Source organism: Ranitomeya variabilis, chromosome 4 (assembly GCF_051348905.1).
Source record: "Ranitomeya variabilis isolate aRanVar5 chromosome 4, aRanVar5.hap1, whole genome shotgun sequence".
In the NCBI taxonomy this organism is placed as follows: Eukaryota; Metazoa; Chordata; class Amphibia; order Anura; family Dendrobatidae; genus Ranitomeya; species Ranitomeya variabilis.
In genome coordinates, this window is record NC_135235.1 from 41458045 (window position 1) to 41482327 (window position 24283).

Sequence of the window (24283 nt, forward strand, 5' to 3'; positions counted from 1 at the left end):
GTCAATTTATCCGTGAGCAGCTTTAAAGAAGAAACTGTGAAATATAGAAGTCAAGCCAACGTCTCACAATAATACAAATATAAATGGTGTTTTCTGGCACTTATTATAGGTAAGATCCCTGCTGTGCCTTCTTTTGGCCTGTTTTAACGTTATCCTGCTGGAAATAATACACTCAGAATATATGGTTATTGCTGTCCTTTTTGTAAGTTGATAATAATAAACCGATAATTAATTTAGTAATATAAATATGATTCAAGAAAAGTGATTGTGCAATAATAATAATAATAATAATAATAATAATAATATCATGTAAGAGATCTTTCCTCTTTTGTGTCTTAAATAAGAATCACTTATGATACATCGGTTTATTTTTTACTGAATACAAAAAAATATTTGAATTATTTTGTCTCACCTTTGCTGTAGAATTGATTGTATTTTTTCTACATAAGGCATTGGAATAGCTATGCATTCATATTTATAACTGCCTGTGCATTTAATATACAAGCAGCTATTTTAAGGTGCAAAGCTGTACCGTAAAACTGCCAGATCTAATGATTGCAACTGTCAGAAAGCAAAGGGAGCCCCCTCCCCTTAAAATGCCTTGATGAGCGTTACCATTAGCCTTTTTAGCCTTATGGTTATGTGATGGACAATGGACAAGGAAGTCTTTGCAGAACATTACAGGTCAATTGTATTAAAAAAACATTAAGGAATTACAATTTCCTTCTAGATTACAATTGACGGTTGTAACGGTTTTCATCAGTCACCTGCTGACCTATTAAATTGAAGGGGTGTAAGTATAGCGTGCGCAGGGGCTGCAGTCACACCCTAGTCTTGAGTCATAATAGAGCCCAAAAAGCCTTAGAAGACCCATAAAGATCCACGATAGTTGAGGGACTTGGTAAAGATTTCACATTGGTGCCAACAAGCGTGAAGTTATGGTACACCTCTACTAGACGGTCTATAGAAGTCTTAACTTGAAGACATTGTCCTGCCTGACTGGACTTTATATGATCTGATAGATTGTCCTCCAGGGATGTCCCACCCTCCTTAGAACCTCTCATCTGGCTCTCTGCAAAGAATACACCCTCATCTCCCTTGTCACATCCATTTGTTTTTTTATGGTTTCTAAACCCAAGATGAGTAATGTCTTACTCTATGGTGAAGTGCTAGCTCAATGGCTATCTACCAGGATCTTCTATCTTCACATTTTCCCTCATTGCGCCTACACGAGGTTGCCAAACATAGGCAGCGACATGAAGAATGCCAACACTAATGAGCTAAATGTCCAAGTTGAAGGTCCAGGTAGAAAAGGAGCCCTTCGGAGTGAAACAAACAGGCACTATCTTGGGGTACCAATTTTAGCAACAGTAATATGCTCTCACATTGTTGCATTGAGCTAGTATTAGGCATCACTCTAAGTAGCATTTTGGTAGTCAACAAACCAATGTGTTTTTGAAAAAAAATGTAAAAATTAGTTAAACTCACCTCAACGCTCACCACTTCAGCCCCTCTGCTACTCACCAGCATCTGTCCGGTACTCACTGCATCTTCTGATCCACCACCGCTTGTGATGAATTCTTCTGTACTTGCACTGCGCCAGACTTCCAGGTGTCATGGTGCTTTGCAGGGTTCTGCGCAGGTGCATGGAAGGTCATGGCGCATGTCATGACAATGACAATATGACTCCATTAACCTTCCTCGTGTCTACGCAGAACCTTCCGGTGTGCCATGACAACTGAAAGCCTGGCTCCGTTTGAGAGTATCGAAGACTCCAACACAAGTGAGCATCGGATGGGTGATGATGAGCATTAAGGTGAATATAATGATTTATGAAGCCTAATAAGGGACATTAAATTCACAGAAAATAACTTCTCCATGAATCAAATTTCCTATGAAAAAAAACAGCCAAACAGACGAATTTAAGTTTTGACTGATTTGCTCATCTCTAACCGCCACCACCACAACCGCTTCCCGTCAGAAGAACAGGCCAGGAGACCAGAAGATAGCGGCAAAGAACTGGAGAGCTGCAGCTTTGAAAAAACAGGTGAGGAAAGGTAAGTATAATGTTTTTTTCATTATTGCAACCCTTTCTTTGTGACAATCAGGGCAGTTTCGAATTGGACCAAATTTATTTTTAGCAAACATACCCAAATCGAGTTTCTTTAATTTTCACTCTCCTCAATGGAATTTTTTTTCCATTCTATTGAGTTCTACAAAATCATTGAATCCTTAGCCAGCAATTTGACACCAGTGCACCGTTAATTATTTTTCATCTAAATTCTGAATATAATCTAAGACAAAACGAAGACTTCTTTTGTGCGAAGCCATTGAGTGCCGATGGCAAAAAAAAGAGGCAAAAAATCACAGGGGAATATATTTTTTAAAATTCTTCTTTTTTTTTTCTTGGCCCGGCTGGTTCTAAATGAACAGTAGAGAGCTTTTTTTTTTATGAAAAACATGCACAGTTCGCAACCATACTTGAGCTTTATTAAGCTGCTGTTCAATAGTTGGCTGATATTCAGACAATATTGCAACATTCCCAAATGAACTTCGCAGAAAGACATTTTCATTTGCTGACTCCCTCCTCATGCATATTAACAAATGGTATGCAAGGCCTCATTTAATTCACTGATTTTACATTCGGATCACTTTCTCCTTTACAGCTATTTTTACTGGGCTTCATTAATCTTTGTTGAATACAATGGCATACATCTTTAATGCGGCCGCTGTCAAGTTATATTTCGGTTAGAGCTGCAAACTGAATGACAGCAAGCAATATTAATAAATTTAACATAGACTGTATCAATTTTTAACGGAACGAATGTGAAAAGCCAAATTTATTATTTTTCATTTAAATTATTGGGTTTATCGCTAGTTAAATTGCAAAGATTTTTTTTTATTTTTTATTTCTGCTCCAAACTTGTGACGTGCCGTACAAATAGATTAACATCTCATTAATAAGTAAATTAGGAAAATGCCTTTCAAGTTCAGACAAGTACATAAGTGTAATCTCCATATTAAAGGAACAGTCTTTGATAAACCACCAAGGAATTTAAGCAGCCAGCTATGTGACATGTTGCCAGAGACTGAACTCTCTCACATCCCCACCTTTAATTACAGTGGCTTATTGCTAAAGAGATAAGTGTCTGTCTGCTCAAAACTGTATAAATGAACAGCACGAGGGAACATCCCAACATTTTCTACTGTATTTTGTTTTTTTTTCTTTAAAATTTAGCACTCAAAGGCAAAGGATTGGCCTCACGTTGGATAATGTCTGGTATGACACCTTCTATGGGTGTCCTCTCCTAGGCTATATAAAAACCAATGCTCTATAGTGTTACCGCCATCATACAATACAAATATAACAGCACTGTGCTATGGTCCTGGAGCCAGGTTCATGATACACACACAGACTACACATCCTCTGTGTGATACAGCTCATGTGTCTGCAATGGCCTCCTTGGGGAGAGAAGACCTGGCGCTGGTGGTCCTTCTCTTTAATAAAGGCAGTGTAGTGTTAGCATAAAGGGTAATAAGGTAAAAGCCTACTGTAATTGGAAAGGGATATCTTCTGCACAATATTATTTATTATGCTTTGCTTATATAGCATCATCATATTCCACAGCACTTTACAGACATCATCACTGTCCCCACTAGGGCTCACAATCTACATTCCCTATCAGTATGTCTTTGTGGGAAACCGGAGAACCCAGAGGAACCTCACGCCAACACGGGGAGAACATACAAACACCTTGCAGTTGTCCTTTGTGGGATGTGAACCCAGGGCCCCAGAGATACAAAACAACAGTGCTAACCAATGAGCCACCATGTTCATAGTGCCACTACTACACTATGAAAATATAATATACTGAACAATATGTCATAATAGTACCCATGGGGCGGCACAGGGAATGGTGTAGATATGCTACAGTAATATGTTGTAAAAGTTGAGGAGGTCATGTCGAGGCACTCATGGTGGACAGCCACAGCTATTTTCGATGCTCCTTAACGGTACAGCTGGATTGATGAAGTCAAGGTTCTGTTGCTTCACCAGTCAGACACACTTGTAATCATCCAGTTTACAGTAGACTTGTTCCACTCTCTCTGTCTCCACCACTCAAATTGCACAGAGTACAACCCTAACCCTACCTACACCACCACCCATTCGCTGGGAATACTGGTCTGGCCTAGTAGCAAATACAGTCCTGCAGAGGGCCTGGCCATTCACCACCAGGGCATTTAAGCTAAATTGACCTGATAGAAGCTGCAGGGTCTGACTAATTTGAAAGTACATCATTGACAGAATCATAAAATATCTCCGGTGCCAGGTTATTGATATATGCACAGGTCATCCACCTCTAAGGTTGCCCCTAAAATGCATTATAAAGGCAGTCCATGCATGTGCTAAGGACGGGTCATCATTAGACGCAACACTGGATCTCTTTGAAAGAGAAGGGGATGAGGAGGGTAGCAAACACTCAGGCCATAACCATTATCATTACGGGTCCAACAATGATCTGTAGCCCACTGGAGGAAATAATTTTGAAGACCCATCTTTCGATAATACAGAGGATGTCCACACAGGACACATAAACAGTAAGATCTCATAAGATATTAGTGAACCAAACTAAATAGCAAAAATCGATGAGCAAATCTGAGCAAAATTTGAATTCGGTAATTTGCTCAAATTTAGCCAGGAAATTCCATTTGCATTTAATAACTTAAATGTTCCATATTATTCTCTGCCATCTCTCCAGAACCCAGAACATAATGAACATAAGCTAAAAACTCACCTGTCCTGCCATCGCAGCTCCTCGTCTATTCCTCTGTGAAGCTCCATGCAGCTTCTTCCTTACTTCAGCATTCTCCTTCTGCATCTGGGCTTCAGGAAAACAGAATGTCTTTGACGTCATATGTCAACGTCACAACGTATGGAACCAAAGGCGACAATAGACCTTGGGTGACACATGGCGTGATGTCAGAAGACTATTTGGTGCTAAAAGTCCTGGTCCATGGACAAGATGCCCGAAAGAAGGAAAGAAAAGACCAAATAAACCTTTGCGGAGGACCAAATGGGGAGTGGCGGCACTGAGACAGCTAGTAAGAGGATGAGATAAGTAAGAGTGTTTGTTCTTTTTTTTCAATCCCTATCTAGCCCTAAGAATCCAGAAAAATAAAGGATGGCTGCAAATTTAGCTGCCTTCTATTGAACTTTCAACGTCCTCTAGTATTGGCGGTATATCAATATTTTTGTTCAACCATTTTTTTAAATACGGTAAATGAATTTGATTATATCCTATTAAAGTATGTTTGCAAAAAATAGAAAATAATGAATAAACAATAATAAAAAATCCCCATAGAGATAATTTACTGAATAGTCTAAACCCACAGAGAACTTGACTATGTTTTTTTTTTTAAAGTTACGGTTGGTAGGAGACATGTTTTACTGTAGCTTTTGCTATTATAGGAAATTACATGCAAAGCCAGAGTTCTGATCCTGAGTTAATTTATAATTGGAAAAAAACTTATTAATTAGCTGTGTCATTCTAATTAAGTATTTAAGCGCCATGCATTGTATAGTCAGTAAAAAAAAATCTATTTTTTTCTCCTTTAATTTATATTTAAATCACACTGAAGTGGCCGTGCTTTATATATTGTACGCAAGCTTTGTGTTTCTACGGAAACATTTAAACGATTTACGTTGATTATAGTCTTTTACTAAGTGATAATTTCTGAATTCCACTTGAAGACTGAAATCAACATTATGGAAAACGACTGGGAATGAACACATTGTAGAACATGATCCATCCCAAACACCGAGATATTTATCCTATAATGGAAGATCAGTAGCATACCGATTGCAGTTGCCGAGGGTTCTACTGCTCCCGGGCGTATGCTGGAGGTGGGCCTCCATTGCGAGCTGCTATTTCAGACACAAATTCAACTGAAATATATTGTGGAGCAGAGACCCGCCAGCACCCTGCACAGCAATACACTCTGTCGGCCAATCAGAGTCCGGAAGCTAAAATTAACATGCTAGTCATGGGTGGCACATGGCAGCAATGTTATGTGCCGCCCATCACTTTCACGCTAATGTCGTTTGCAAGAAACCAAGGATAGGGGATATTATACCAAGAACAAACAGGATGGAAGGAATTAGTTCTTAATGGGGTCTAGAAAGGGGACATTATTAAAGGAAAGAGCCAGGATGGGGATATTATTACAGGAAAGGGATTCTCGAAACGCGCGTCAAGGGGTTCATTGCAGCAATTTGGACTCTGGGTAACTATGCACACCTATATCTAGAATACATACTTTTTACTCCCTTGATTGACAATATATTTAGAATTTGTTCATTGCAGTTTAACTATGGCGTGCAAAGAAATTTTCTTTTAATTAACCCAGTTCTGTCCTCTTGGATGTTTTCTTCAATTGTTTGTTTGCTTGCACCCTGCACTTTTTCCTGGTTTATTTAAAAATACTTATTTTCATCTATTTATTTAGAGGCCATAATGCAGGCAACCATATGTTTGCTGTATTAGTATGATTCATCCTCCCACTCAATGTTAGCTTTTTCTTTCTTGTTTTGTGCGATGTCCTCTCCCTTTTTAATGATTTTTAAGATATTGTTCAATAAAATTTACATTTTATTTAAATGTATTGGTGGATCTTTTTTCTTAGTTTTCTTTCATGCTGTATATAGGAGGCTATGTGGGGCTCATGCTGTATGTAGGGTGGCTATGTGGGGCTCATGCTGTATGTAGGGTGGCTATGTGTGGCTAATGCTGTATATACAAGGTGGGCTCATGCTGCATATAGGAGGCTATGTGGTGCTCAAGTTTTACATAGGGAGGCTATAGGGAGCTCAAACTGTACATTGGAGGCTATGTGGGGCTCACACTGCATATGGGAAGCTATATGGGGGCTCATACTATATATGAGAGGTTATTTGGAGCTCATGCTGTATATAGGGAGGCTATGTGGGGGTTCATCCTGTATATAGGAGGCTATGTAAAGACTCATCCTGTATATAGGAGGCTATGTGGGGGCTTATCCTATATAGGGAAGCTATGTGGGAATTATGCTCTATTTAGGGAGATTATATAGGGTGGCTGTGGGGCTCATGCTGTATATAGGAGGCTATGTATCGCTCATGCTGTTTAAAAGGAGGCTATGTGGGGCTCATGCTGTATAAAGGGAGGCTATATGGGGCTAATACTATATATAGGGGGGCTATGTGGGGTTCATGCTGTTTATAGGGATGCAATAAGGGGCTTATGCTGTTTATAGGAGGCTTTGTGGGGCTCATACTGTGTATGGAAGGCAAAGTGGAAGGTCATGCTGTGTATAGGACTATGTGGAGGGTCATACTGTATATAGGGGGCTGTTTGCAGGCTGATGCTGATAGGGGGATTTCAGCATACCTAATTCTGCTCAAAACTAATTGATACAATTGATATGAATATAGAATAGTTATAATTAATGTGTTAATATTATTATATTGAGCTGAATTAATTTCAACCTATTGGTTTGACCCCCAACAACAGTCAGGGCCTTTCATGTGGTCCCTTGGGAAAATTATTTCCCCACCCCTTGACTACAAAGAACATTTTTGAAATCTATAACCATGTAGACACCTAAATCAGCATAGAAACTGTAGACACAAAATGTTGCTAACTTAAATTTTTATTCTAGGTAAGCTAATTTGTTTGCAATGATGCGCATACACAGGAGCATACGGGGGTAAAGAAATGAAAGACCCAGACTCTGATGCCCAAAAGCCTTTTTGCCTTACAAGAAGGCTCCAGTATAATAATTGGCACATAGTAGGAGAGGGCACTGTTATACATTGCATCAAGTCTAAGAACTTCATGTTTCTCTGCTGGGAACATAGAGGTTAAGACATCCAGGGTTGACACCAAGAATCAAAGTTGAGCTGCGCTCCATGTATATTTAATATATGTATAGTGACTTCTGATGTAACCGTTTATTAATCAGGGAGCTCTAGTTTAATCACATGGACAATTCACCATAAAGTCATTAATATTATAAACAATAATGGATCTTTGTTTTACTTTTCCCAACTTCAACAAATCATAAATTCTGAGAAACGAGGTATTAAAGGATATGGGCACTTTGAGATAATTTTTTAAGACTAAAAATATATTTTTTTTAACATTATTTAACATTATGTTAGAGTTTTTTCTGTCATCTACAGTTTCTTTTTTCTTGCAGATTGATGGCTGCTGAATGAATTAACTGATAATCCATCAGTGAGCTTGCTCTGATGGGAGAGATAATAGTAAATCTTTTATCTGTCTGTTTCTGAGCTGATTTATTGCCTCAACCTTGGTGTGGTCTGTGATCATAAATCAGCTGAGAGGAGCCCAGTAGAAGGTGAAAGAGTTAAGGTACCTTCACATTAAGCGACGCTGCAGCGATAGCGACAACGATGCCGAGGTCCCCGGGTAACCAGGGTAAACATCGGGTTACTAAGCGCAGGGCCGCGCTTAGTAACCCGATGTTTACCCTGGTTACCAGCGTAAAATGTAAAAAAACCAAACAGTACATACTTACATTCGCGTCCCCCGGCGTCCGCTTCCTGCACTGTGTGGGAAGCGGACGCCGGGGGACGCGAAGGTGAGTATGTACTGTTTGTATTTTTTACATTTTACACTGGTAACCAGGGTAAACGTCGGGTTACTAAGCGCGGCCCTGCGCTTAGTAACCCGATGTTTACCCTGGTTACCAGTGTAAAACATCGCTGGTATCGTTGCTTTTGGTGTCAAACACGACGATACACGCCGGTCTGATGACCAAATAAAGTTCTGAACTTTGTTCAACGACCAGCGATATCACAGCAGGATCCTGATCGCTGCTGCGTGTCAAACTAAACGATATCGCTAGCCAGGACACTGCAACATCACGGATCGCTAGCGATATCGTTTAGTGTGAAGGTACCTTTACACACATCTCCATCAGAATGAGCAAACTATTTTGCAACACAAACTATAGGCAAATGGTGCAAAATCCATAATTACACCCAATTGCAAAAATTATATTTAGGACAGAACACAGGCTTTAAGGCCAGGTTCACACGAGCATAGATTTGCTCATGCGAGACAATTGGATCAATTATGTGAATGACACTCGGCTCCAACTCTGATCAGAGTTTGAACGGATTGTCGGTGTGACACTGAGTCCCTTCTCATGGGCGAGCTGTGATTTGAGAGAGTCAAGGAGTCCGAAGTGAAAAGCCAGGAGGGTACATCATAAACAGAGGGAAGAGGCAAAGGCGTAGTCAAGTAATGGTCGGAGGTCAAAATACCTGGAAGATAGCGGATCAGAAAAAAGAGGTTAAACAGATAGATGGTCAGAATGAGGTCCAAGGTCTGGCAACAAAGAATCATCAAGCAAAACAGTAAGCACAGAGAAAACCAACCACACTTAGCTGAAGCTCGTCTGGCAGATGTCTGGGACTAACAGCCTAGCTAAGTAGCTGAGCAATTACCTGAGACAATGAACAACTGAAGACAGACAGCACTTTCCAGTCTCAGATTGGATGGCTGAGCTGTCAATCAAAACACCGGCAGCTCAGCATGACCCTGCACCTAACTGGACACTGAGTTGTCAATCAAAGTACTGACAGCTTCAGCATGCCCCTGTACCAGATTGGATGACTGAACCATCAGTAACTGCATCCCAGACACATTGAGGGTGGAATCATGACAGTCAGCTTAGCATGCTCCAATTCTCTCAGATGAGAGAATCAGAGCTCACTGTGAGGCGAAGATAGCAAACAGGATTTCTCCATCTTCCCCATTGTCTAAGTCCACGGAAACTGGACTGCAGGCAGATGTCATCTGATCGCAGTCTGATGTTTTCCATGCACCCGTAGAGTTTTATGTGTGCACATTGTCCAATCATCGGATGCACTCGCAAAATGCAGAATCTGCATGAGGAAAAAACATTGATCAGCACTTCCCCATGGTATAACATTAGTCTTAGTGCTATCTGCTAAAACATCATATGACGCCCGGGAGACCGAAGTACCCAGCACTAGACCAATGAAGTCTGTCTCTTGAGGGGGATGTCACGAATGGCTTGACCCAGTGCTGTGGTCTCAGGCAATGCACAGTGTAAGGGATATCATGAAGGAACAGGCACTTACTTGATCAGCAGCGGATCCTCCCAGTAGTGATGATCCCGATCTTGAGTAGATGATTATTGTCCAAATGAAAGACTGAGGCGTTGAAACGTTTAACCAGTTTACTTCAACATGAAGGGATTTGCAATCAGTACTGTCACCGGAGTCTGTATGAGCACTCTGAATTACTCTGACCTTGTCAAGATTTCTATTTCTTATTATGCGCAGTTTCCATGTGGCCCTGCTGCTGTATGTGAACTGGCTGCCGACTCAATCTGTCCCTCCCGGGTCCTGGTTCGACGGGCAACCCGAGTCCCTTTTTGTCAGTTTATCCCCTCTAGGAATACCGCTGAACTCTGTGTCTGTTGCTGCGCCTGACCCTAGTGAGGCTGATATCACCTCACGTCTTTCCGGTTGCTGTATTATATATAATGAATATAGCCGCGGGTCCGGTATCGTCTCTGCGCCTATTCTGGGTAATAATTAATGCTACCCGGTTCTCACAATGTCCTTTCTCTCTATTCTCGTTCTCTTCAGGTCGGTGGTCCTGACTTATCAACCGTCATAGGGTTGTTAGAAAATCAGTTGTATGACCTTTCACTCCTAGCTCCTTAGCCCAACTGCCAGTCCTTTTCTCAGACCAGAATAGATCAAGGGGAGTCTCTGGAGCTCCCCCTTCTGGCCGGAGATGGTAGTGCAGTCTTGCTATTTTAGTATTTGTATTTGGTGTCAATAACTATTTTTGTGGCAAATACCCCTAGGGGCGCCACAATCAGATAGCACTAATCCAATGTATATGCTTGTGAGAGAGTCTGCCAGAACAAAACGACGGATCAAACTAACTGCGCTCAAGTGGTTAGAACTTCTCACCTACTTATTTTGCATCTGTCTCTGCTCTCTTCTTCCTTGATTGGCAGCTGTAGCTTTGCAGGAGCCAGAGGAGAATGTTGGAAAACAAATTGCATAAAAGTGCAATGAACTGTTTGGTCGTGCCAAGGGTGCACGAGCACCTGTGCTTGGTTTAAACAGTCATTTTGTGCCTACTTTAAATAGAGGGTGTCAATGCTGTGGAGTACATATATGAACGTTTTGTGTCAAGGCACAACACCTAAAGAAGCAGATCAGTAATAATCAGCAAGCAACAGAGCGGTGTTAGAATACCCAGCATGCAGGAGACCAGTGACATCACTAGCGGGGACAAAGCTAGTCTCCTGCGCCCTGGGAATTCAGCCACAACTTTGTTGCATGCTTTATTAATGAGCTGAGCTGACAACAGAGCAGATAGATTACACAGTACACAGCTTACAGGGAGGGACTCAGTAGGGATGAGCACAGCTCCTGAAACAAGCATCAGTGATGACGTTTAGTTTTAGAGAGGGGACAGCGGCTGTGACAGTGACCACAGCTTCTGCCCCCTGATGATGCTTGGTTTTAGGGGGCGACAGGGGCTGTGACAGTGACCACAGCTCCTGTTCCCTGATGATGCTTCATTTCAGGGATGGGACAGGGGCTGTGTCCATGACCACAGCTTCTACCCCCTGGTGATGCTTGGTTTCAGGGAGGGGACAGGGGCTGTGACAGTGACCACAGCTCCTGCCCCCTAATGATGCTTGGTTTTAGGGAGTAGAGTGGGGCTGTGACAGTGACCACAGCTTCTGCCCCCTAATGATGCTTGGTTTTAGGGAGGAGACTGGGGCTGTGACAGTGACCACAGCTTCTGCCCTCTGATGATGCTTGGTTTTAGGAGGGGATAGGGGCTGTGACCGTGAACACAACTTCTGCTCCCTGATGATGCTTGGTTTCAGGGAGGGGACAGGGGCTGTGGCAGTGACCACATCTCCTGCCCCCTGATGATGCTTGGTTTCAGGGAGAACACAGGGGCTGCAACAGTGACCACAGCCTCTACCCCTGATGATGCTTCATTTCAGGGAGTGGACAGGAGCTGTGACCGTGACCACAGCTTAAGCTCCCTGATGATGCTTAGTTTTAGGGGGCGACAGGGGCTGTGACAGTGACCACAGCTCCTGTTCCCTGATGATGCTTCATTTCAGGGATGGGACAGGGGCTGTGACCATGACCACAGCTTCTGCCCCCTGATGATGCTTGGTTTCAGGGAGGGGACAGGGGCTGTGACAGTGACCACAGCTCCTGCCCCCTGATGATACTTGGTTTTAGGGAGTGGACAGGGGCTGTGACAATGACCACAGCTTCTGCCCCCTGATGATGTTTGGTTTTAGGGAGTGGACAGGGGCTGTGACAGTGACCACAGCTCCTGCCCCCTAATGATGCTTTGTTTTAGGGAGGGGACAGGGGCTGTGACAGTGACCATAGCTTCTGCCCCTGATGATGCTTGGTTTCAGGGAGGGGACAGGGGCTGTGACAGTGACCACAGCTTCTGCCCTCTGATGATGCATGGTTTTAGGGAGGGGATAGGGGCTGTGACCGTGAACACAGCTTCTGCTCCCTGATGATGCTTGGTTTTAGGGAGGAGACAGGGGCTGTGACAGTGACCACAGCTCCTGCCCCCTAATGATACTTGGTTTTAGGGAGGGGACAGGGGCTGTGACAATGACCACAGCCTCTGCCCCTTGATGATGCTTGGTTTCAGGGAGAACACAGGGGCTGCAACAGTGACCACAGCCTCTGCCCCCTGATGATGCATGGTTTTAGGGAGGGGACAGGGGCTGTGACAGTGACCACAGCTCCTGCCCCCTGATGATGCTTGGTTTTAGGGAGGGGACAGGGGCTGTGACAGTGACCACAGCTCCTGCCCCCTGATGATGCATGGTTTTAGGGAGGGGATAGGGGCTGTGACCGTGACCACAGCTCCTGCCCCCTGATGATGCTTGGTTTTAGGGAGGGGACTGGGGCTGTGACAGTGACCACAGCTTCTGCTGCCTGATGATGATTGGTTTTAGGGAGGGGACAGGGGCTGTGACAGTGACCACAGCCTCTGCCCCCTGATGATGATTGGTTTTAGGGAGGGGACAGGGGCTGTGACAGCGACCACAGCTCCTGCCCCCTGATGATGATTGGTTTTAGGGAGGGGACAGGGGCTGTGACAGTGACCACAGCCTCTGCCCCCTGATGATGATTGGTTTCAGGGCAGGGACAGGGGATGTGACAGTGACCACAACCTCTGCCTCCTGCTCTAATCATGCTTCATTTAAATATCCCTGCATGTACTGGAAATCTCAAACAAAGTATCATTGTACAGTAAATAGGAAAAAAATAGAATAGCAGTTAGATAATGTAGTTAAGGAATGGTAGGGAACTTTTAATACAAGTATATTAGACAGTAGCCTAGGTTACTGGATTAAACAGAAATGTAATATGAAATTTAGTTTGACTTTGCACCCCATACATAATGTTTTTTTTATTTAAAACCAACGCATTTCGTCATCAAAGTGTTTTTACCTTGAAAAAGTGCTATTCCAGCACCAAAATGCATTGGCTATAAATTAAAAAAACCCCTTTATTTTAAACCCTAAGGCTCTTGTATTTCCGCAGCACAGCCCGCCTATTGTGACACCTCCTAGTCAGGTAAACAAATGTTTGTGACGCACTGGGTGGACATTTAAAAATTGCAACATCTTGTAATTTGAGAATGAGATCCTGTTTCGTGTCGCTGGGAACGGGGATGCGGTTGCGCATGTGTGACTGACTATACCTTTTCACTTATTTGAGAGTCCTGAAAATTGCCAACAAATAATTTTTAGGGAATTCTCATACAAATAAATCTGGAGATCTACCCATACATGGCTACTTCTCTATTTGTGAGATCACGAAACACGGTCTTATCCTAGAGATAGTCCCAGAAAATTTATGGAATTTAAAATGGAATACCCATTTATATATGTCTCATACAAACTTTAAAGTCTTGTGAGTTTATGCAGTTGCACGGAGTCAGAGGCATCCAGGGTTCTGATACCTAAACCGAAAAATATCCTCCTGGCCAGCAGAGGGCTTACCTCTATGCCATAAAGTATAAACCTATAAACAATATGCTAAGTTGCAAGATGGAAAAGGCACTTGTAAATAACAAAAGAGCAACCAAGCAAAAAGAGGTACCAAAACTAAAATGAATTTTATTTAAGTGTCAAATACACAAAAAGGCAATAATTAAACATAGACAAAAACAGTGAAAGGGAAATGAAACATGACAATGAATACCAACAGCCAGCGAGATGTAAAAAGATGGCTGGGAAAGGACACAACAAGTCCAGATAACCTGGACACACCACTGCCGGAAACACGCCCAAAAAAACAGTATTTGATTACCAATGACAATTAACGTGAATACTGAATCTGCACACTGAGCAAGGGGGAAAAATGCCCAAAACAAGACAGGATGGTGAGCATATCAACATCCGCTAAGAAGCATCTCCAAACGGATAAAATAAATGCTAAAATAGCAAATAAATCCAAGGAGCAGCTCCAGCGAGTCAAATGCCATTAGAACCTGTGCGGATTCAGGATAGGGCAAGCAAATATGACCAGCGCCTAACCCCCAGTCCTAGGCATAAAATGTATATGCTGGGCAAGTAGCCAAAATATTACCTTGGGACATGGCGGGCACCGGGCTCCGGCGTGATGTGGTGTGGACAGGAAAGGGCCTCGACGCACGTTTCGCCGAGCAGGCTTCGTCAGGAGGCGTGGCTAGATATTGGAAGGGTTGGGCAATATATATGAGTGAGTTATAATATAATGGCCAATCGGCGTGCATCCATCATGATGCGGTAACGCCCGGCCGCCGGATGCAGCGGCACACCACGTGGTATGGGCGGGAGGACTAACGTCATCACCGCCCATCCCCGCGGCAACGCCGCAAACATCCGGCAAAGCCGGGCGCACCACAGCGCATGCATGGAGCGCGCACAGGCCTGGAGAATGAACAACGGTAATAAAATGGGACCTGATGGACAGAGTGCACAGCGTGTGCCCGTGGTGGCGCGGAAGTCCCCGGACGGCGTGTGCGCGTGCGCAGCACGGAGCTCGGGCGGACGTCATATCCGCCCGTCTCCCCGGCAACGCCGCAAACACACAGGCCGGCCGGGCAGACACCGCACCAACACAGGGCAAACAGCAAAGGTACGTACGCCGCACTGGTGCTGTAAAAAGATAGGACTACACTGGCCAATGATATCAAGTCCTAAAGTGCTACGAGATGGATCAACATATTGTACCCAAATAGGGAACCCCTGAGTAAAATACATAACAGGATAATTGAATTGCAATAGATACGATGGAAAACACAGCAAAACAAATAAATATATTAGGACAGCAAAAAAGGGGCATACAAAGATATAAAAGTGGCCCTAACATGCTGAAATTAATAACCACCCATATACGGTAACAGCTACCCAAAACAAGTTGATATATTGGGACAGCATATAACAAAAAGGGGAGACATACAAAAATATATAGATGTGTGCCCCAATACAATTAATGGCCACCCATATTAGGTGACAGCTGCCCAACAACAGTATTTGAATTTTTTAAATTTTTTGAATTTTTTTTTGTATACATAAGCCCAAATAAGGGCACATGCCATAAATTACACAAATGTACACAGCAATCTGAAATAATATGCAAAACTATTGATATTGTAAATGGGATAAAGTGTTACTATAAAAAATAAGTAGCACATATAGTATCACAGAAACAGCGATATCAAAGAGTAAACAATCCATCCAGAAAAAATATAAAAAGAAATTATAGACTGGAAAAACTCCACAGGAGAATGTTGACAGGTCGTAGTCCAATAGATGGTAACAACTTCACAGATCCAGTAGACGCGGCAGTAGTCCATGTAGTGAAGTCCATCAAGGGATCCCGTGACCAGAGATATGACATAGGGAGGGACAATAGAAAACCTAAATAAAGAGTGAGATAAAAATACGTACTAAATGATTAAAAAGGGTGCTATAAACGGATGGCTAGAACACCAGGGCCATAAATAACATAACAACCCAACACGAAACTTAAAAACAAACTGGATTCATAAGAAAGACCTGAAACTGATGGCCTCATTAAGGCCTGTGGGTGAGAGTGTGTTCAAGTTAACCATCCAGCGTGTCTCTTTTTGAAGGAGTTTTTGCTTCAAATTACCGCCGCGGATCCCCATATAAACATGGTCAATACCGCGGAAAGTCAGACCCTTAGGGTTACTATTATGGACATCAAGGAAATGTCTCGGGATGGATTTTAACTGGAGCGGCTCGGAACAAGTGGCTGAGCTTTTAATGTCCCTAATATGCTCCTGCACACGAACCTTAAATGCCCTCGTCGTCATACCAATGTAGATGCGATCGCAGGGGCATTTAGCGTAATAAACGATCGCCTCTGTATTACAAGTGATATGGTGCACGATCTTATACGTAGTGTCGCCAGAGGAATTGGTGAATTCTTTAGTTCTCAAAATATATTTACAAGCAGAACAGCTGCCACATGGAAAGCATCCCCAGGGGGGACCCTTGGAACTAACACCAAATTGGCCAAAGGGGGTGCTCCTAGGAGGGACATAGTGACTTCTACAAAGGGTATCACGTAACGTGCGTGATCTTCGCCACGTAATTAATGGATATGGAGTCAATTGTCCCGATAGATCCTTATCCGTTAGGAGGACCGACCAATGTTTCCTAAAAATTTCATTAATTTTTGACCAATTCGAATTGAATTGGGTAATGAAACGTGGTGCTGAGGCATTATTGTCCGGAGACCTCCTTGGTTGTCCCGCCAAAAGCGAGGGTCTGTCTGAATGAAGGGCACGCAAATACCCTCGCTGGATGTCACTCCGTCTATAACCCCTATCCCTAAACCGGCGTGTCAGTTCCCCCGCCTGCCTAAGAAAAGCACCCTCGCTGGAACAGATTCTGCGGGCACGCAGAAACTGACCAATGGGTATGGAACTTTTGAGTTTGGGCGGGTGGGACGAGGAAAAATGCAGAAGCGCATTGGTGGCCATGCTCTTGCGGAAGACATCAGTGGCTACCGAACCGTCTGACTGCCTGGAAATCGCCAAGTCCAAAAAATCGATGGAAGTTTGGCTATACTTCCAGGTCAGCCTGATATTGAATGCATTGATGTTGAGATGGTTCAGAAAGGTATCCAATTGCGACGTGGAGCCCTGCCAAATGAAGAAAATATCGTCGATATACCGTAGCCACGAGATGACGGAGCTGTGACCGGGTGTGTCAAGGACCACATCCCTTTCCCACAGCCCCAGGAACAGATTGGCATACGAGGGCGCGCAAGACGCCCCCATAGCCGTGCCCTGGAGCTGTAGGAAGGGGCGGTCCTTGAACACAAAAAAATTATGAGTCAAAATGAACTCCAAAAGTTCCAAAATAAAATTAATAAGTTCCGGTCCAAAATTGGTCATATCCAGAAAGAATTTTGCAGCCCGCATCCCGTGGCCATGGCCTATCGACGTATACAGGGACTCCACGTCGCAGGTGACCAACCACATGTCGTCCTCAAGAGCAAGGCCATCAAGCCTCCTCAGCACATCAGTAGTATCCTTCACAAATGAAGGAAGGGTCTCCACGCATTTCTTCAAATAAAAATCAATGAATTGGCATGAAGGCTCACAAAGACCCCCCATGCCCGAGACAATGGGTCTGCCTGGTGGGCATGAGGGGTCCTTGTGAACCTTGGGCAGTAAGTAAAAGGTGGGAACAACGGGAAATTCAGGGAGGAGGGCATCACTCATCTTGCGAGTGATAGCTGAGCATTCCACACCCGCATCAAGAAGAGATTTAAGACTCTGTTGAAAACCCGGTAGAGGTATGTGCTCGAGTTTTTTGTAATGCTCAGGTCTCAAAAGCTGTCGAAAAGCCTCGGCCTCATAGAGTGTAACCGGCCAGATGACAACATTGCCACCCTTGTCTGCCTGCTTAATCACAACATCTTTCATGTCACTTAACTCCTTAACAGCCCTTCTCAAAAGGGGGGATAGATTATCATGACCAAAATCATTACTTAATTGGTCAAATTCTTTCCCCACCAACTTAACAAAGATTTCTACTGAAGGGCAGGCAGACAAGGGCGGAAAGGTCAAAGACCGCCGATAAAGATGTATAGGGACAGGGGAGGAGGCAGTGCAAGCATTCTCCGCCTCTAAGGCCTCCAGGTCACTCAGGACCTGAAGGTCAGTAGGAGACAGTGAGGGATCTATTTTGGAGGCAAAATGTTTTTTAAAAATTAACTTTCTCGCAAAAAGTTGTAGATCTTTAGTCAGGGTAAACCTATTGGAGCCCTCCACCGGTGAAAAGGACAGGCCCCTAGATAACACCTCTAGTTGTGATGTACTCAAGATGTGTTGTGATAAGTTAATTACCTTTAAAACCTCCTGGCCTTCTTGTCTCTCATATTGTAATGATGTTTTTTCTTTTTGATAGTAGGAGTGGGCGGTTGCATAGGACGGGGTGCTTCCCCCAAACCGCCATCTTTGTCTAAAAAAGAGTCTCCACATGCTCCCTCAGAGGCGGTAGATAAGCTAGAGATGGAATATGACCTGGGGTGTTTTTTAGGGAATTTCTGATGCCACCGAAATACTCGATTATTTTGGTAATCTTCCAGATCCCGTAAATATTTCTTCGTTTTGATGCTCTGTATTTCCACCTCCCACTTAGAAAGCTCCTCCTCGAGGGTTAGGTCAAATTTTTTGCAATCCTCGTTGGAGATAGCACCCTGAATTTGTTCCTGTGTGATCTCGATTTCCTTCTCAAGGGTTTCAAGAGACCTCTTATCCGCTCCCACCAAGAGTTCCAGAAGAGTCCTTGAACACTTGGTGAGGGTTTCCTCCCACCTGGCCGTGAAGGTGGAATCCTCCACGCCCAAGGTAGGAAAGATTTGAACACGTAAACCTCTGGGGACAATATCTTTCTGCAAGTAGTGCTCTAAAGCCGCCTTGTTCCACCACACTTTAGTTCTCTTTTTCAAGAGATCTCTAATTAATATATATCCAGGGTTCTGATGTTTGGAGGTTAGTACAGGCTCCGTTTTACATAATATTCTGTCCCAGCAGTAATTGCACTGTAAGTCTGGTGAATCTGCCATTTTGTTTGCGTTCCTAATGGATTAAAGAATACGTATGTTGCAGTACTTGGTGAGTGCCATTTTCTATTTGCTATTAGAATGCTACTGGTTGATCGTTAAGGTATGCACCACCAATAAGTGCTGCTGCTTGTTGATTTGCTCCAAGCATGGGAAAGTTTTGTGCTAGAATAATAAGAGTTGCCAAACAACCTTCTCTTCGATTTGAGGTAAATCTGGTATTACACATCCAAAAATTCAAAACAATAAAGCAAAGCGATCTGCAAATGTAGTTGTCCACCCTTGGACCTTGTAGCAGCTCTGCCGTCCTATACTGCCTTATCCTCAGTAAACCTAGAATGCTTATGTGGCGCCCTGCAAAGTCAGGCATCACAAATGTGTATGAACTTCGATGGTGAGAGAAAGCAGCTCTTGAAACCCATTGGGGCAACAAACAGAACCTTAATGCTTGTATGAACATAATCTTAACGTAATAGTTACGAAACATAATTGGGGCTGGCAGGCTGTAATTCACATCATAAACCGTAAGTGGCCACAAAAAGACACGTATAGCATAATTGTCTCCAAATAAAGTTACATACAAAAGTCTAAGGCAATTTGAGATAAAAGGAAGAGTAAAGAAGAATATATCTGTACGTTGGATGGTGCCCACCACGGGAATTTCTTTTGGGATCTCCTAGATTGTGTTCATCCATACATTAGATTAATAACTATATCATATACTCCATATGTTACACAATGCAGTAAGGTAATAATAATGACATACATTATCACAAATAAGATTTCCATGCAGGTTATTTAATTCCAGGGCCATAATGGATGTGAAACCTGGACCATAAAGAAACAAGACAGAGATTTTTAATGCCTTCAAAAAATGATTCTGCAGAAGGACATTATCAATACCATGGATGACAAGAAGAACAAGCAAATCAATTTTGCAACAAATCAAGCCAGAAATGTCACTGGAGGCAAGGATCACCAAGCCATGATTTGCCTACTTTGGACACCTTAAAGGGCCACTGTCACCCCCTCCAGCCGTTATAAACTAAAAGAGCCACCTTGTGCAGCAGTAATGCTGCATTCTAACAAGGTGGCTCTTTTAGTTTTAGGTTCAAGTATACACCTGTCACCAGGTCCCCCGCCTCAGCTGTATACTGTATTCCGACGCTGTAAGGCAGGGGACCTGGTGACAGGATGACACACGCAGTGTGCATGCCCAGGAATCCTAGCCCCGCACTGTGCTTAATGCATAACACAGTGCTGGGCGGGGATTCCAAAGGTGGCTGACCGCAATGCCCGTGCAGGCGCAGTGTGCAAGCCTGGCTGGGACGTCAGATGGCCAGAGCTTACTGCGTCTGCGCAGGACACCAGTACACAGCGCAGGCGCCGGTTTTGAAACGATAACAGCGCTGAGGGGGCGGCGCCGAAAGCGCAGGAAGATTGGAGTGACGGCAGAGGAGCTGGCCAAGCTGGGGAGTGAGGACCCACCTACCTGGCTAGAGACAGGAATTGTGGCTAAGTATAAAAACGCTTTATTTGGGGTATACTTGAACCTAAAACTAAAAGAGCCACCTTGTTAGAATGCAGCATTACTGCTGCACAAGGTGGCTCTTTTAGTTTATAACGGCTGGAGGGGGTGACAGTGTCCCTTTAAGAGAACAATTACTAGAGGAGGACATCATGGTCGGAAGAATAGAAGGAACAAGGCAAAGAGGAAGACCAGCAACCCAATGGCTTGATACTATCAAGATAACGGTGGAGAAGACCCTGGTGGACCTATCTACGCTTGCACAAGATCAATCTTCCTACAGATCGTTCATCCATCAACACGTTACAGCTCGAGATTCAGTTGAAGACTGTTAAATAATAATAATATTGATGTCTCCATCATGCACTACAAAAATAATATACTGTCATATGCCGAAATTCTCTTACTCAGTGCTCAAATAATAACAAATTCTGGACAAATCAGAGCTCTAAATATTAAGTATTTCAAAAAAGCACCATGGGATAATAAAGGACAAGGGGTCAGGCACAAAATTATAAGTATGGATCACAGACAAAAAATAATGCAAACAAGACCATGAATGAGAATACAATACCAAAGTTTATTAAATAATAATTGTTAAAATACATGATAAAGAATTGACCAGCTGAAGCAATGCTATGGTACACAACATAGATGAAATGCTTGGGATACTATAAATTGCAATATACCCTCAAAAAATTGCGTAAAGTACAAAGGACAATAAAAAAGGATGTATAGCCTTAAATATGCCAATATGTCAATATGAGACAGTACATGGGAAATAGCACCAGAAAGCCAGAAGGTAAAATGTAAATCTTAGTCCATATATGTACTGAGTGTATACATAAGGTAAAGTGCCAGTGCAGAGAGAGGTAGATAGAGTTTTTATAAGAGATAATTACCCAAGCATAGATGTGTGTGACCGGGCCCCTACGCGCATTTCGCCACTGTGCCACGCTTCCCCCCCCCCGGAAGATTAAACTTTGGTATTTTATTCTTATTCATGGTCTTGTTTGCACTATTTTTTGTCTGTGATCTAGAATCCAGTATAAGTATTTTGTATTTTTTTTCTTAATTGTGGTGCCCATATAAATGCATGTAATCATGCAATCCTCATACAGACATTGGTCCCAAAGGTCATGCATTGATTTTTGTTTTTATTATTTGTTATTTCTTTAGTTTTTTGCAGCTATACGATGCAGTGTCTTCTGCTCCAAAGCTGTTTTCTTTTATCTTTGCCTTCATCCCAAACACATATATTTTGTTCCTGTGTATTGCTTTTCTTATAAAGCCTTTCTATAAATCCCACTGTGTCACATAATCAAATGAAACCTGCTTTACAACTTATTTTCAAGCCATGAGAGAAAACCCCACTCTACCTCCACGCAACCCTTTTTTGAACCATAATTCTTTTAAAGCCGCAACTTTGTAAATTTCCGACCGAGACCATGAAAAAAGATCAGCGTATGGAAGATAATGCAGGGCCCTCCATCAGATGAAGACTAGGGAACAAAAAAAAAGAAGACATTATAGTATCAGACGATTGACAATGTACTACCACACATAGAGGACATTCCCAATATCAAATTTTACTAGGTCCATTTCAGAAGGATGTTTCTTTCTTGCCGCAGTTAAGATCTTTCTACATATGCAGACAATACTCTGCTAACTAATTAATTGCAGTCTAGAGCTTTAAGACGTAATATTTCTTGTCAGCTTTTAAATAATAGACAGAAAAAGGAAATACAATGTCATGTTTCTTCTAAGAAGCTTCCTTTGGTAATTTGCTAACTTTAATTCACAACCAGGCTGTACGGGAAGAGGAGCCGTATATTCTACTTCCACAAGCTGGTTCTTTTTCATAGGCAAGAAAACATAAAAGTCTACACAAGGTCACTTAGGTTGAAGGACATACAGCACTCAGCCATCTGTGAGACATCTGCCCGTTCAGAATATTAGAACATTATGAGAAGTACTGTTGTAACTTAATAGATTCAATTCCGCATGCCTCCAATACTCTTTTTTGTCTCCTAAGGCCAATGCAGAGGTCATATACTGTATGCAGATTCCTTATCCAGTGACCTTAGAAATGATTACATAGAAATGCAACTTAATTTTACGACACCTAGAAGTATTCATATTCTGCAACTTAAGGTGGGAAAGTCAGTGACAAAAACATATCTGGTAATTTATACTCTGTTATTGAGTTAGTTGTTACATTTGGGTCCAGGAGTATACCCACTGGATTGCGGTGCCAACCGATACCGGGCGAGCTGGCGAGGTGGAACCGACCCCTATACAAGGACCGCTAGGGACAGGCCTAGGAGGAAGGTATACCGCAATAGCTAGTGCCAGAGGGATGGCTCAAGAACTGCGAGAAGAATTGGGGTACTCACTGAGGACCAGACGGCCCAGAGCAGCCACAGGATGTCACGGAATCTAGAACAAGGCTGAGTTCACTCCAGGGACACGGGAACTAGGAATGAGACAAGCACGCACTGGGAGTGTACAGGGACAGAGCACACACTGGAAGTGTACAGGGGCAGAGCAGAGCACTCACTGGAAGCATACAGGGACAAAGCAGAGTAGAGCATGCACTGGAATTGTACAGGGGCAGAGCACTCACTGGAAGCATATAGGGACAGGGCAGAGCAGAGCACGCACTGGAAATGTACATGGGGCAGAGCAGAGCACTCACTGGAAGCATACAGTGACAGAGCAGAGCACACACTGGAAGTGTACAGGGGCAGAGCAGAGCACGCACAGGAAGTGTACAGGGGCAGAGCACGCATGGGAAGTGTACAGGGACAGAGCAGAGCAGAGTACGCACTGGAAGTATACAGAGACAGAGCAGAGCAGAGCACACACTGTAGGCATACAGGGGAAGGGCAGAGCAGAGCACGCACTGGAAGTGTACAGGGACCAGGGAGAGCACCTGCACAGGGCAAGTGCAGGAAACAATAATCAGGCGCTGAAAAATGGCCGAAGCTGCCAAATATACCTGATCCCCGGGCGTCCGGCGTGATGAATTCCGGGTCAGGACTCAGGCACTTAGCGTACCCGACAAGTGCGTGGCCGAGGCCCGAGCGCATGCATGCACGGACAGCCGGGACCCGAGGAGACTGTGAGATCAGCGGCAGAGTGAGAGCGTGGCACGCCCTGACCCCAACAGCCCGTTGGGGGATGGGAGCCGGGGGCAGACACGGCAGGAGCATGGATGACCCTGGTGGTAACAAAATGACATGGGCAGAAAATTGGGGAACCCTGTCACCTTGTGAATAACTTGCTAAAGTCCATTATATTGTGTGGAAGAAGAGTGATCTCACAGCCAACAATTAGGCTATGTTAACACTGAGTTTTTTGAGGATTCCATTTGGAGTGAGACATGAAAAATTGCTCAAAAAATGATTGAAAGAATCTTCTTATTCATTTATTTTGCATATTCACTTTACTGGTTATAGGTTCAGTCTTCTGAGTATTTTTTTCTTTTATCTTCTGCTTTAGGTTTGGAAAAACACATGATGGGAAATAAGAAAGTTTATGTC